Below are 13,516 nucleotides of genomic sequence, written 5' to 3'. Positions count from 1 at the left end.
ACCTTGATATTTGCCAGAAATGTACCTCTGAAATGGTATGTTTCAAATGTTGAGTTTTGCCTGTAGTTCCTATGCACTTACTTCCCTCATCTTAACATAAACTACCTGGCTTTTTGACATTATGGTGTTCTATGTAACATCTCCCAATTCCTTCTCTTTCTGTTATGTCTCTCATGACATTGCTTTGTTCCCAATTTGGCTTATAGTGTACTACTTTAAAGAAAAAACAATCTACATAAGTAATTTAATGGTATTTTTTGAATTGTGACTGCATTACCAATGTAAAATAGAAGCTAAAATGAAATTTTAATAAAGAAATAATAAAAAGATATTTAAAAGTAAGTTGGGTGTTCTTTTAACAAAAAGAAGGGTGTAGGCTGAGAAACAAAAAGTTGATAAGGCTACCAAAAAATGTAACACCAAGATTAAAATCTGTTGTAGAAGCAATAACACGTAAGTCAATGCTGTAGGGTATGAAATCAAGTATAGGGTAAAGCAATCAATCGTAAAGCTCTACAGATGTGCTAGGTATAAGACTTTCCACATGGAGGTGACATACCTGAATATTCTAATTTTGTAACTAAATTCTTTTAGGCTCTGATCAATTCTTTCAGATTTTTCACTATAACTGTTTGTGGCTGTATAAAGGGCATTCTTGATCATTTTCACAAGCCTATGGTCATCAAGCACTGTAATATTTAGTGGAGTTTAGTGTGGTCTAGCCATTGCTAATCAATCATAGTGTGGTTTTTCACCAGTAAAAATGGTGTTTAATAAAGAATGTAATTATCTTACCACTCCCTCAATAATCATCATTTGAACGCTCACCATTCATAGGTAATCAATGCCAAAATTATGTATGCATTTGTTTTCTCAAGCCAAATTACCATTCAGCATGAGGACTAGGCAAATGCAAGTAAACAAAATAGACATTGATTTTTCTCTCAAAAGATCAAAATTTAGTTGTATACATTTGGATACCACTGAAAGTAATTTTTTAAAGGATTTGTTTGTATTTCTATATTGAAATTGAGAGGTATTACAGAGAAATTTTCCTTAAAGTGCATTAAAGCACTTCATTAAAACTTTAACAATCTAGGACAATATTTTAGTGTTAAAACAGAAACAGGAAGAATGATCTCTGTTTCTGAATATTTAATAATGGTAATTAAGCAATTAGTTAACACTTTTAAAGATAAATCTCTGATAAAAATCTATTTCAGCATCATTACTTACAATGAATGTTAAATGACAAAAAAAAAAATCAAAATTTAGTTGAAAAAGACAACTTGTTTCTGGCTATCCAATTCATTGGTATTGGTGCTTCCTGAATTTCTTTGAGTAAATTCAAAGAAATTTGAGTAAATCAGGCTAAAAAAAACCAAAAAACCCATCTCTGGATTCAAGGGGTTGAACGCATTTCCTAGTTGGTGTCCATCAAAGTTAGGCTCCTATCCTTTCATAGAAACTGATAGCAACTCTATTTTTCTTGATAATTTCATTCGAAAAGAATGGCTCCTATGCCTTGAGAAAAACATTTATGTATTATAAACCTGGGCTATAGTCTGAGAAAAGATTTATATACATTTGAAATATTTGCAATTCCATGTTTTCTAAAGTAAATACTCTAATGAAAGGGAGGCTAGGGACCTGTATTAGTTCATTTTTACACTGCTATGAAGAAATATCTGAGACTGGGTAATATATAGAGGAAGGAGGTTAATTGACTTACAATTCTGGGTAGGCTTTGCTGGGTAAGCATCAGGAAACTTACAAACATGGCAGAAGGCAAAGGAGAAGCATGCACCTTCTTTGCAGGATGGCAGGATGGAATGAGGGCAAGCAGGGTTTCCCCTGCTTATAAAATCATCAAAACTCGTGAGACTCACTATTATGAGAATAGCATGAGGGAAGTCACCCCATGATCTAATCACCTCCACCTGGTCATACTCTTGACACATAGAGATTACAATGTAAGATGAGACTTTGGGTGGGGACACAACTAACCATATTCAGGGCCTATAGTTGGAAAGAAACATGTCTAAATTTTGAACCAAGTTGAGCAAAATGTTAAATTAGTCTTGATGGCATTTAACAACATAATAAAATAGATACATGAAGATATGTGACTTTTGGTCTTTATTCTTTTCCTTAGTAACTGGAATGTAGCATACTGTTTGGACTATAGGAATAAGGGCTATATTTTGGGACTAGAAGAGATTCTAGTCCTGTGAGGGCTTTGTAGAGAAAAGTATGCTGTATCTACCCTGAAATGCACACCTCCAGATATTCTAAGTGTTTAAATTATGAGGGGAATTTTATATCTTTTACTGGCAGCTGAATATAATCCTGACTGGTAGTGCTTATTTGTTAAATAAAAATGAATCCAAATAGATTCCCAAATAACATCTCTCACCTTCACTATGAGGACTAAGCTCTGTTTTTTTTGTTTGTTTGTTTGTTTGTTTGTTTTTTAATCTTGCCTAAATTCCTACCTAAGGGTCTGGGGAATCATGGCCTACAAACCATGGACTCTCCTCAGATGGGTTTTATTTGACCCTGTATATTGTGACTTTCCTTTCAATCTGACTCTGGCATAACATTACGAGACAAGGAAAAAGTATTTAACCCCAAAATATATTTCCTTGCCATGCTTTGAAATTGCCCCGCAATGTCTGTTATGGGAAAAATCCACATTCTGTAGAGAATCTTCTTTTCCCTGTGTTTTCCTTCATTTCCAGATCCAACAGATAATCAACTAAGAACCAGGCACCATTTTATGTCCCATAAGAAACATTTTATAACCTGCTCCCTAAGTCTGCTATCTGAGAGATTTCTTTACACAAAGTTGGTATCCAGAATCCTTTATCTTAACCTGAAAATTCCTTTCCATTAAGGTCTTCAGATAACCAATTGTCAACCAGAAAATGTTTAAATTTACCTATAGCCTGGAAGCCCTCGCTTTGAGTTGTTCTGACTTTCTGAACCAAATGAATGTACTCCTTAAATGTATTTGATATCTCATGCTCCCCTAAAATATATAAAACCAAGCTGTACCCCAACCACCTTGGGCACATGTTCTCAAGACCTCCGGAGGGCTGTGTTATGGGCCATAGTCACTCATATTTGGCTCAGAATAAATCTCTTCATAAGTTTTATAGGGTTTATCTCTTTTTATTGGTAACCAACGCATATGAGTTCAGTTTTGAAATCCCTGTATTTGTTAATTCTGTATTCACATTGAGTATGTTTTCTATATATTGTGCCATATAGATACACACATATGTATTTGTGTGTACAGTCTTTTTCAACTTAATTTAAAGCTAGATCTTATATTTTGTATGCCTTTTAGGTGATTACATGGTAACTGCCCAGTAGTAATATTTGTTTGAATAATTATCTCTATTTTAGTAGGATCTATGTAGTTCAGAATTGTGCAGAATTTCTAATATATTTTTATGTGTTGAACTCCATCAGAAAACCTAGGAGTTTGTGAATAATTCTTTTCTACATATTATGTTAAACAGAGCTAGCATGGAAGAATGGAGTATAATATCTCCGGCTAATTGGCTTGATTATTAATTGATTTGGAACAATACTGAAGTAAGAGGCAAAATGGATACAGGGGAATGTTTTCATACTTTGGAAACATTTGACGTTATCAGTCTTAAGTTTTCTGACCTTGTTTGTTCAAATAAAATTTTAGCCAATTCAGCATATAGAGAACCTCAAGGTAAAATATAATGACTTTTCAAGCTTGAGCAAACAGAAAATTTTCTCACTTTCGTTATGGATATTTTATTGAGACCTTTATAACCAAAATAAATTATGTAAAAGCTTAGTGAAGAAATGTGGTTCACAATAAATATTAAACAACAAGATAATGATAACGATTTGTTCCCAAAGGACAGCTTTTGAATTTTTGATTCATACAAACTATTAGTTTTGGGACTTAATAGAGTATTGATTGTACATAAGGGCTCTAAATAACAATAAAGTTATCCTCACAAATAAAAATAATCACATGAAGGAACTTCTAATTAAAGTTGTAATTTATTAGCATAAAATAAATTTTATTGCTATAGTTTATGACCACCATACATGAATAAATAACTATGATTGTGATCAATAAGTGTTGATGTGTAGAGTTAGCTGCAGCCTGTTCCAAGCACGCAAGCCAGGGCGCGTTTGTAAACACCAAAATTGTCTTTCTTTATGTAACACATTGTGCTAGCAAAAATGAAATAAACATACAATTTTTAAAAAATTAACTACTTTTCCTCTAAATAGTTAAATTGTCTAAATTTTTAAATACATTTGCTTATCCCAAAGTCAATTTACGTATTCAGATAGGTTTAGAAAAGTGGGGAGTGTGCTTGAAAAGAGATATCTCAAAAGAGAAAGCACATTTTAAACATGCTCTTATTTGTTAATGAAAAGAAAAGCCATTTCCTTTTGCAATGCATCATCAGAGTTAAGACAGTCACCTTTCTCTTCAATCTTAGCTTAGAATATATGTATGTCACCTGTGAGAGTAAAGACTGTTCAAATTATATTGCTAACTTTATCCAAAAATATTTAGTGAATGCTTTTTATGTAGTGGGCATTTTTGTATATGTTTAGAGTCTTATGTGTATTACTATCTTAAGAATAACTCAGGGCTAAGTAGAAAGTGGAGAATATGGTTTTGGCCTCTAATTAACCGGCTTTAAATATCAGGGCTGCTTTAAATACCTCTTCTATTAATTAACTTTGATTTCTCTGTTTCTTCTTATGTAAGTGTAAAACAGTAATTTGTTGTGTTATTATAGGGTATAAATTAGATGAAGATATGAAAAGTACTTGTACATTTTAGACTTCAATGGATGGTTGCTTACCATAATTAAATAATAAGCAATAATTGTAAACAGTCATAAGCATTCACAAATACATTATTGGTGGTTGAGATTTCAAGTGATCAAAATATATGAAGACCCATCTTCAGGGTCTTCATTTTGATACAAAACTTGAGCCAAATACAACATTTATAAATATTTCATATATTATATCTCATATGTGATATGTGCTCCAGCATTTCCTAATAAGATTCCTTATGGTAGCTTCTGGACATTGCCACTTTGTAAACAATGGTATAGAGTCTAATCCCCAGAAATCTACCCAATTTGGGGGAAACTATTTTTGCTTCCAGTGAATATCACTGCATTAGCTAGGCTTTAAAACTACTCTGAATAATACCAGTGCACTTCTTTTTTACTTTGGATATCTGATTTGTTTTCCAGTTACTAATACCTACTATTGGAATTCTTAGGATATCAAAAGTTCTGTGATGGTCTGTGGTTAAATTGAAGAAAATGTCACTTTGCATTCAGGCTGTTTTCTATGAGAAAATCAAAATCTCGTGCCTCAAAATGTTAGCTTTCAGTGAATAAGTTTTGTCTATTTACAATTACAGTCATCATGTAAAGATGACATATGATTTTCTAAACTGCTGTTACAGCCAACTTACCTGGCTTCTCATATAATATTTATTTTTCATTCTCTAATTTTATTAGTTGTATATTTTGACTGGTATTGTTTATTGAGGCGATGTGTGTTATGCATCATGAGATAACTAGCATTATTTAAAATGCAATCTTAGAATTACGAGTAGATCTTCTTTCAAGATGGACTTGACTGGTACTGTATATTAATAATTCTTTGTATCTATATTTTGTTTAATCATAAAATTTCAAAATCATATATAGCATTAGTTTTCTAAACATAGAACCATTCTTATGGATTTTAAAAAAAACTTTCTAAGTATTTCTTATATGCTAATTATAAATAGTTAATAAGGTAAACATAATTAGAATTAAATTGAAGATCATGGAGTAAATAGCACATTATATTCTCCACTTGATAGATCATCCTACAATTTCAAAGTCTTTTCAACAATTTTAACCACTGTGAAGTAGCTTTTTACATTCTAGCACCTGCCCTTATTTCCCATCTTGTTTCTGAACTTTTGCATAAAATAAATAGCACTCTATTATTTTTAATAACTAATATCCCACAATACAATATACTAATTTCTTTATTCCTCTATTAATGAGTTACTTACAAATTTCAACATTAATAATGATGCTGCATTAATATATTCGCATGCATTTATAAAGATATTTTAATATAAATTATTAAATCAGAGGTATGTAAATTATATTTTTATTTGTACTGCTAAATCAAACACCGAAACATTTGTTCAATAGTTTCCAGTCTTTTAAAATACATATAAATGTATATTTATAAATACATATAAATGTATATTTATATGTATGTAGGTAGATGATAGATGATGGGTATAGGTAGATTAATAGAAAAAGGACGAAGATGAATAAAGAAAGGAAGGAATTCTTAATAAAGGGCAAACTAATTAGAAAAGTAATCTCAGCTACATAAAAATAGATACATTTGTATTTGCAAAGCAATAACCAAAATAGACTGAAGATCTCTTCTCACAAAATATCAAAAGCCACAATGTTATTTTATTTAAATAAGTGTTACCTATAACCCTGTTTAAATTGTGAGACAAGGTTTCTATGTTTTCAAAACTGCCACATGTAACATGAGACCCACAAAATGCTCAATTTGAAACTGAAATACTCCAAGGCCAAAGTTTTTGTCTGTTCATTGTTGTATTCCACTGATTAGGACAGTGCCTGACATTTGGAAGACAATTAAAAAATGTTTTTCTGAATGAAGTGAATAAATAAATGAAAGAAAGGGGAAAATTATTTAGGAAATACTGAAAACTATATATTAACCAAGTTAGTTATAGTACGTATTAGTATAGTAAAGTTTTTGAAGATTCCCGTATCAAATAAACCTTTTTTATTACGTTTTAGCAACCCTATTAACTGACAAATTAAACTTGTTATTTAATGGTTTATACCTAATTTTTTAGAGAAACCTTCAATACCCAGAAAAATAAGTTGGAATATATGTTCCAATGGATATTTTTTTTGGAAAACCATATTGTTTCTAAAATTCAGTTTACATAAGGTGATCCAATTGCCCAAGAAAATAATGCCCACGCATTATTTTCTCACCCTTAAAGGGCACTATTGTGAATCAATGAAATGAGTTGCATCTCACTGGTTACTTTCCTGTCATCCTTATTTTATGCTGATAAGCTTGTCTAAATTTCTTTTATGATCCCAACTCATTTATCTTGAATTAATTTTCTTGTTTCCTTTTCAAGAATTGTCATTTCTGTTTCTACAAAGAGATCCATTAATGTTTGTTTAATATGCAGTTTGCTAAAGTCTTCTCTTCTTACTAGTCTTAGAACAGCTAGTAACAGGCACGCAACTCTTCTTCTGAAACTGCATTTAAAGTCCAGTTCTTGACTTCTAGTTATCTTGCTATTCTTATTCTTCTTTTCACCCATGCTATTCTTTTTTTTTTTTTTCTGATTCTAAGGAATCTAACTGGACATGTCACTCACTAATTGACATTGACTGTTTCCTTAGTTAGGCTTTATAATGGACTACAAAAGAGGTGCATAATCTCTAGTTCAACTGTTGTGGCCTAATAACAAAGGAAATTCATTGATTCTGCAGAGACCAAACACCAAGCACTCAGGAAACCCAATTCACATACAAAAATTAAGGCTTTATTTTTGTTCAGTAAATCTTCATTTTATTTTGCAACAAGACAATATTTTACAGCTCCTTTGCAAACACTTTAATGAAATGATTTGTTCATTGACAAATTAAGAAATTCTTCCTTTCCTACTTTATTTCTTGGCTTTCCTGTTCCTTGATTTCTTATTATATATTGTAATAAAATAATGAGCACATCTTGAGTCTATTGTTTTACTTCAACAATTCATATAAAGATTTTAAAGTCAATCAAATTATTTCTTTAATACAAAATATTTCAACAATTTATTGTTTTCTTCATATGTCAAAAGTTTAAGTGCATCAAATATGCAGGCTGGTGTCTGGTGGGGGCCCCTTTCCTCGTTCATAGATGGTGGTCTTTTTGGATAGAAGAGATTTAAAAGATAAACTGCAACCATACACAGATACAGTTTTAACTATACATATATATGATTCTATCCATATGTAAATACATTCTTAGTAAAATACATAAGCAAATGTGTGTATACAATTATACCCACATTTATCCAGATTTAACAACAAAGATAGGAGTTCTGTTATACAAGGAATAAAGTCCTGTCAAAGTAATAAACCCAGAAAGCTTTGCCTCCTCATAAGCAGAGATGATTTCTTGGTATCACAGGTTAAAGATAAAGTCTTTCTCCAGAAGGAAAAACAGGCAGATCCACTGGCTGTCCCTATATAAGCACCGAGTGGCATAACTTCGGAGTTCCTCTCCTGTGATGCAAATCCACTGCATGCACAGATATCTGGTTCTCACTGTTTGAAGACTGGGGTTCAATCAGTTTGTACTAAGATGCTACTCTGGCTTGGTGTTTTTGGTGTGTATAATATGAGGTATGTTTCCCTGATCCAGCAGTCTGAAATATCTCTCCATATATATGAAACTTTGGCAGACTAATTTATTAGTTTGCAAGTAGAGAAAGACCTCAAACCCTTTATACTTAATTATTTCATATATAAAGCAATATCATATCCCCCCCAAAACAGAATAATCTTTTCTCAAAACAGTATTACATTACTCTAATAAATGATGTCACACATCACTCTAAATAATATAGTTAAGTAATTAATTTATTTTTTGAGACAGGTTTTGCGATTTTTGCCCAGGCTAAGTTTGAACTCCTAGGCTCAAGTGATCCTCCTGCTTTAGCCTCCCAAGTAGCTGAAACTATAGGAATGCACCACTGCACCCAGTTTATAGTTTATATATAAACTTTTTCAAATCTTTCAAAGTATTCAGGTATGCATGGGTTTCGTTTATAATAACATCCAAGAAACAAGCATCTATTCTACTATAAAAATCAATAAGCTGCAATGAAATTAAAAAGTCATAACCTAGAATGACAATGATGTAAATATGCAGCGACTTCTATTACTGACTATTCAGAAGCAGGCCAAGCTGTATTGTTAGAAACACAATCATTCACAAGACTGCCCTCGCTTGAGACAATAATTACAAATTTAAGGATTCTCAGGCTACCTTCATTTTTGAACATTGGCTACAAATCTGTGGGTAGCTGCAACAATTTCAAGTTCAGTACTTTGTTAGAATAACTCACAGGACTCAGAAAAGTGCTATGTTTATGATTTTGATTTTATTATAGCAAAAATCACAAATAGCCAAAGGGAGAGACTCACAGGGAGAGGTCTGGGAGGGAGTCAGCTGCAAAGCTTCCATCATCCCCAGGATTATTACCCACTTGGCACATTATTATGTGTCAGTATGCAGAGTATTGTCAACTAGGGAAGCTCCTTTAAGTCTCAATGCCCAGAGCTTCTATTGGGGTTTCATTTGTAGGCATGATTGATTGAATCAATGACCAAGTGATTAAAATCAATCACTAGTCTTTTCTTTTTCCAAGATTAGGCTGACCCTCTAATTACATAGCTGGTCCTTCTGGTGGCCTGCCCTCATCTTGACTTATATTGTTAGCATAAACTTTGTAGGGGCCCACTGTGAGTCATCTCATCAGCAAAACAGTTTGAGGGACCCAGGATAAACAACAAAGATACTTAAGATATTAAATAGACTTAGATGCTACCTTCTAGAAACTAGGAAAAAATCAGCCCATTATTTGTGTTTAAAGAGTGCATTTTACATTGTATAAAATATAAAGTATTTTACATCTTAATAAGAAATATACAGGAAAAAAATGTGTTTTTATAAATATATGTTTTATATATTTATGTAAATGTGTTTTTATAAATATATATTTTATTTTAAATATATATATTTTTATTTTTATTTATATTTATATTATAAAAAATATAAATATATTTATATAAATGTGTTTTTATAAATATATATTTTATTTTAAATATATATATATTTAAAAACACATTTATAAATGTGTTTTTATAAATATATATTTTATAAAAATAAATATTTTATTAAGAAATGCTAATATAATCTTCAACAGGTAAAGTTCCATAGCACTCTACTATTTACATCAATATATAAAGAGTCAGATGTGGTCTTATCATAAGCAGGGTATCAAAAACTGATTCATGTTTTAAAAAGTTTTTTGTGTGTGTGTGTTTGTAAAGCTAAGAGAATATCATCATTTGAAGTATCCAAGCAAAAACAGTGTAACTGTCATCTGAGATGGCAGATTAGAGGACTTCAAAGTTACTTTTTCTATTCTAAGAATATGTTATTTTGAATTTATGTGGTATATCATTGCATGTGTAACATCCCTTCTGAAACTGTTTGCATCCCTGATGTCAAAATATACTCCTTTTTAGTTCCACTCTTGCAATGAATGATACCAGTATCTGATCAGTTTCACGAACCTAGAAACTTAGGAATCACCCAAGACTCTCTCCCAGCCACAATCCATCAGGTCCTATGAGGTACACTCCAAAAAATAATTTCAGGTTTTTCACATTTGTTCAGTGTTACTACCACTGACTTCAACTGAGATCTAACAGCCTCTGAGGTAGACTGCTAAACTGCTTCATTCTGAACTCCAAATGTGACTCAAATGTGAAGGCCACGAAGTGAGAGAATGCATAATTAACACAAAACTGCCAATCTTCTTTTCTTTTTTTTTGAGACGGAGTTTCACTCTTGTTACCCAGGCTGGAGTGCAATGGCGCGATCTCGGCTCACCGCAACCTCCGCCTTCTGGGTTCAGGCAATTCTCCTGCCTCAGCCTCCTGAGTAGCTGGGATTGCAGGCATGAGCCACCGTGCCTAGCTAATTTTTTGTATTTTAGTAGAGATAGGGTTTCACCAGGTTGATCAGGATGGTCTCGATCTCTTGACCTCGTGATCCACCCGCCTCGGCCTCCCAAAGTGCTGGGATTACAGGCTTGAGCCACCGCCCAGCCAAAACTGTTAATCTTAGAAAAACAAAAGTATTATTCTAGTACTCATTTATTTGAGTACATAAATATTTATATAATCAAGTGTCCAGCCCTAATAAATGTAACCTCAATAGTGCCCATCTTTCTTTTATTCCTGTTTGTCCTTGATGGGAGCACTGCAGAAGAAAGTGTTTAGAGGAAAGCAGAAATCACTGGGCAAGCTTCTTAACAAAGTCCAGAAGAGTTAAATATCTATTTTACCAATAAGCTTCACTTCTTACTTCAGAATAAATACAAGTATTCTGTTTTTTATGGTGTACTATTTGGAGAAGTAAATTCCATTGACAATGACCTTATGCAATGTGATTGCATAAACTTTATTAGGAAAAAAGTCCTCTAGGTGTACTTAAGCACTATCCTTTTATATTAGTACCTTAAAGGGCATATGTTATAAAATTTCTACCTTAAATGCCTAAAGTGACCATGAAATTTGCCATGGCAGAACTTAATCCATCCCAGAAGTCATATGCTCTTGTCAAAGTTAAAATGATAACGTTGTATCCTCCTTTTGTCTCTTCAGTAAATGACACTGTTGGGGAAATTATTGTCCATTTATGTCAAAGTCATTGAGGCAATAAAATGAACTTTATCATTCATATCTAACAAAGAGATTCACTGAACTGTACTAAAATTAAATCTACATTTTATTTTTGGGAATGGACAGAATATGAACTGAACTGAGCTCCAATAATTCCAATTTGGGACAAAAAGTTACTTCTCTACCATTTCAGAAGTTTTGAAGGACAAACTTTAGATAGAGATTTCTAAAATAATGAATCAAATGAATAATTGTTGGGAGTTCTTATAAACGTAAAATTGTACCTATGCAACAAGGTAACAAGTACAGTTTGCAGTAATTCCAATTTGGGGCAAAAAGTTACTTCTCTACTATTTCAGAAGTTTTGAAGGACAAACTTTAGATAGAGATTTCTAAAATAATGAATCAAATGAATAATTGTTGGGAATTCTTATAAACGTAAAATTGTACCTATGCAACAAGGTAACAAGTACAGTTTGAAGATTTTTCTTCCCTATTTCAGAAGTAATCATACTCCCCAGGATAAAGACAACATTTCACAAACTCTCTTATTGTGAAGTGTGACCACTTTGTTAATTTTTGGCTAGTAGGATAAAAAGAGAAGTGCCATGTGTCAGCTTCAAATTTCTTCAAAAGACAGGGGATATGGGGATTTCCTCATTTAATTTGTTCTTTCCTCACTCCTGCTGCCTTCATACAGATGTGATGACAGATGCTAAAGCCCTAATTTACCCCACAGAGAAAACTGATGGAGTCTAGATGTATCAGTGATGGAGTGAAAGGGTCATAGGGACTCCAGGAGGAAGAGTTACTGCACAAGCCCTGGTATACAGAGCTTCAGACTTTATGTGAAACAGAAATATGCTCTTAGCATCTCTCATTTATGACACTTATTTTGGTCCTCCCAGTAAAATCTAATACCATTAGATACTGTGACATTACCATGGAATGAAGATAGTCAAGGAAGTACTACTCCAAGTGTGTTCTGCTCGGAATTCTTACAGGTCTTTGATAAGCTTAGCACAGAAACAGGCAATAAACATTTAGAAACTTCTTGAGGACTTGACAATGACAAATTTTTATTGTTTTTTTTTTAGTGTTAATCTGTAATGGTTTGGATTATTAAGGGATCTTTATCACAGATAGTTTGAGACAGCTTATGTAATATGTATGGTTTTGCTGTGTTATTTCCATTCATAAATAAACGTTGCATGGATTGTGGGCTTTATCTAGAAAACATAAAATGGCTAAACAGATATGGAAACTCATTCTGTGTCTGCTGTTTTTATTGACCCTGAAAAACAATCGGGGAACTCACTTTAGCTATTTTTAAAATTATATTTCTTGCATGAAACCTATTCTATAAACCTAACATGAGGTTCTCATACAAGATTCTAGAGACTCTCATAGAGATAATTACAGATTCTTTGCTGAAATATTGGTCCTGAGTTGTTTCCAAGTTAGTGACATGAGGAGATAGCCACAGGTCCAATTATAGACAAGTATCTACAGCAGAACAGGTTAACTCTGGACAAGAAAACAGGTCAATTAATGGCAGTTCTTGAATAATCTGGAAGAGGAGAGGGAGAGGAGGAAAAGGTAAAAGAAAGAGAGAGAAAGAAGAGGGACTGAAAGTTATTTTGCTTCCTATACCTCTTGTACATGTGTGGTAGAAGTAGGATGTTACGCAGGAATAAGTTTATGGCCCAACAGTCAAGCTATTAAATAATTACATCATACTTTAGCAAAAAGTGAAACGAAACTTGAAGATAATAATCACTAGTATTCTAAAATATAATATGTATTTGTAGAATTATAAATATTTCTCTCTCAAATAGCTTTTATGAAACAAAAAAGCAAGCAATGAGTGCTTCAGAAACAGAATTTTCTTATTTTGTGTCTTTGTGATTTTCCAGGCAATGTGCAATTTATTTCAATTTTGTAGC

The sequence above is a fragment of the Callithrix jacchus genome, chromosome 1, assembly GCF_049354715.1.
Source record: "Callithrix jacchus isolate 240 chromosome 1, calJac240_pri, whole genome shotgun sequence".
Lineage (NCBI taxonomy): Eukaryota > Metazoa > Chordata > Mammalia > Primates > Cebidae > Callithrix > Callithrix jacchus.
This window is presented reverse-complemented; position numbering follows the sequence as displayed.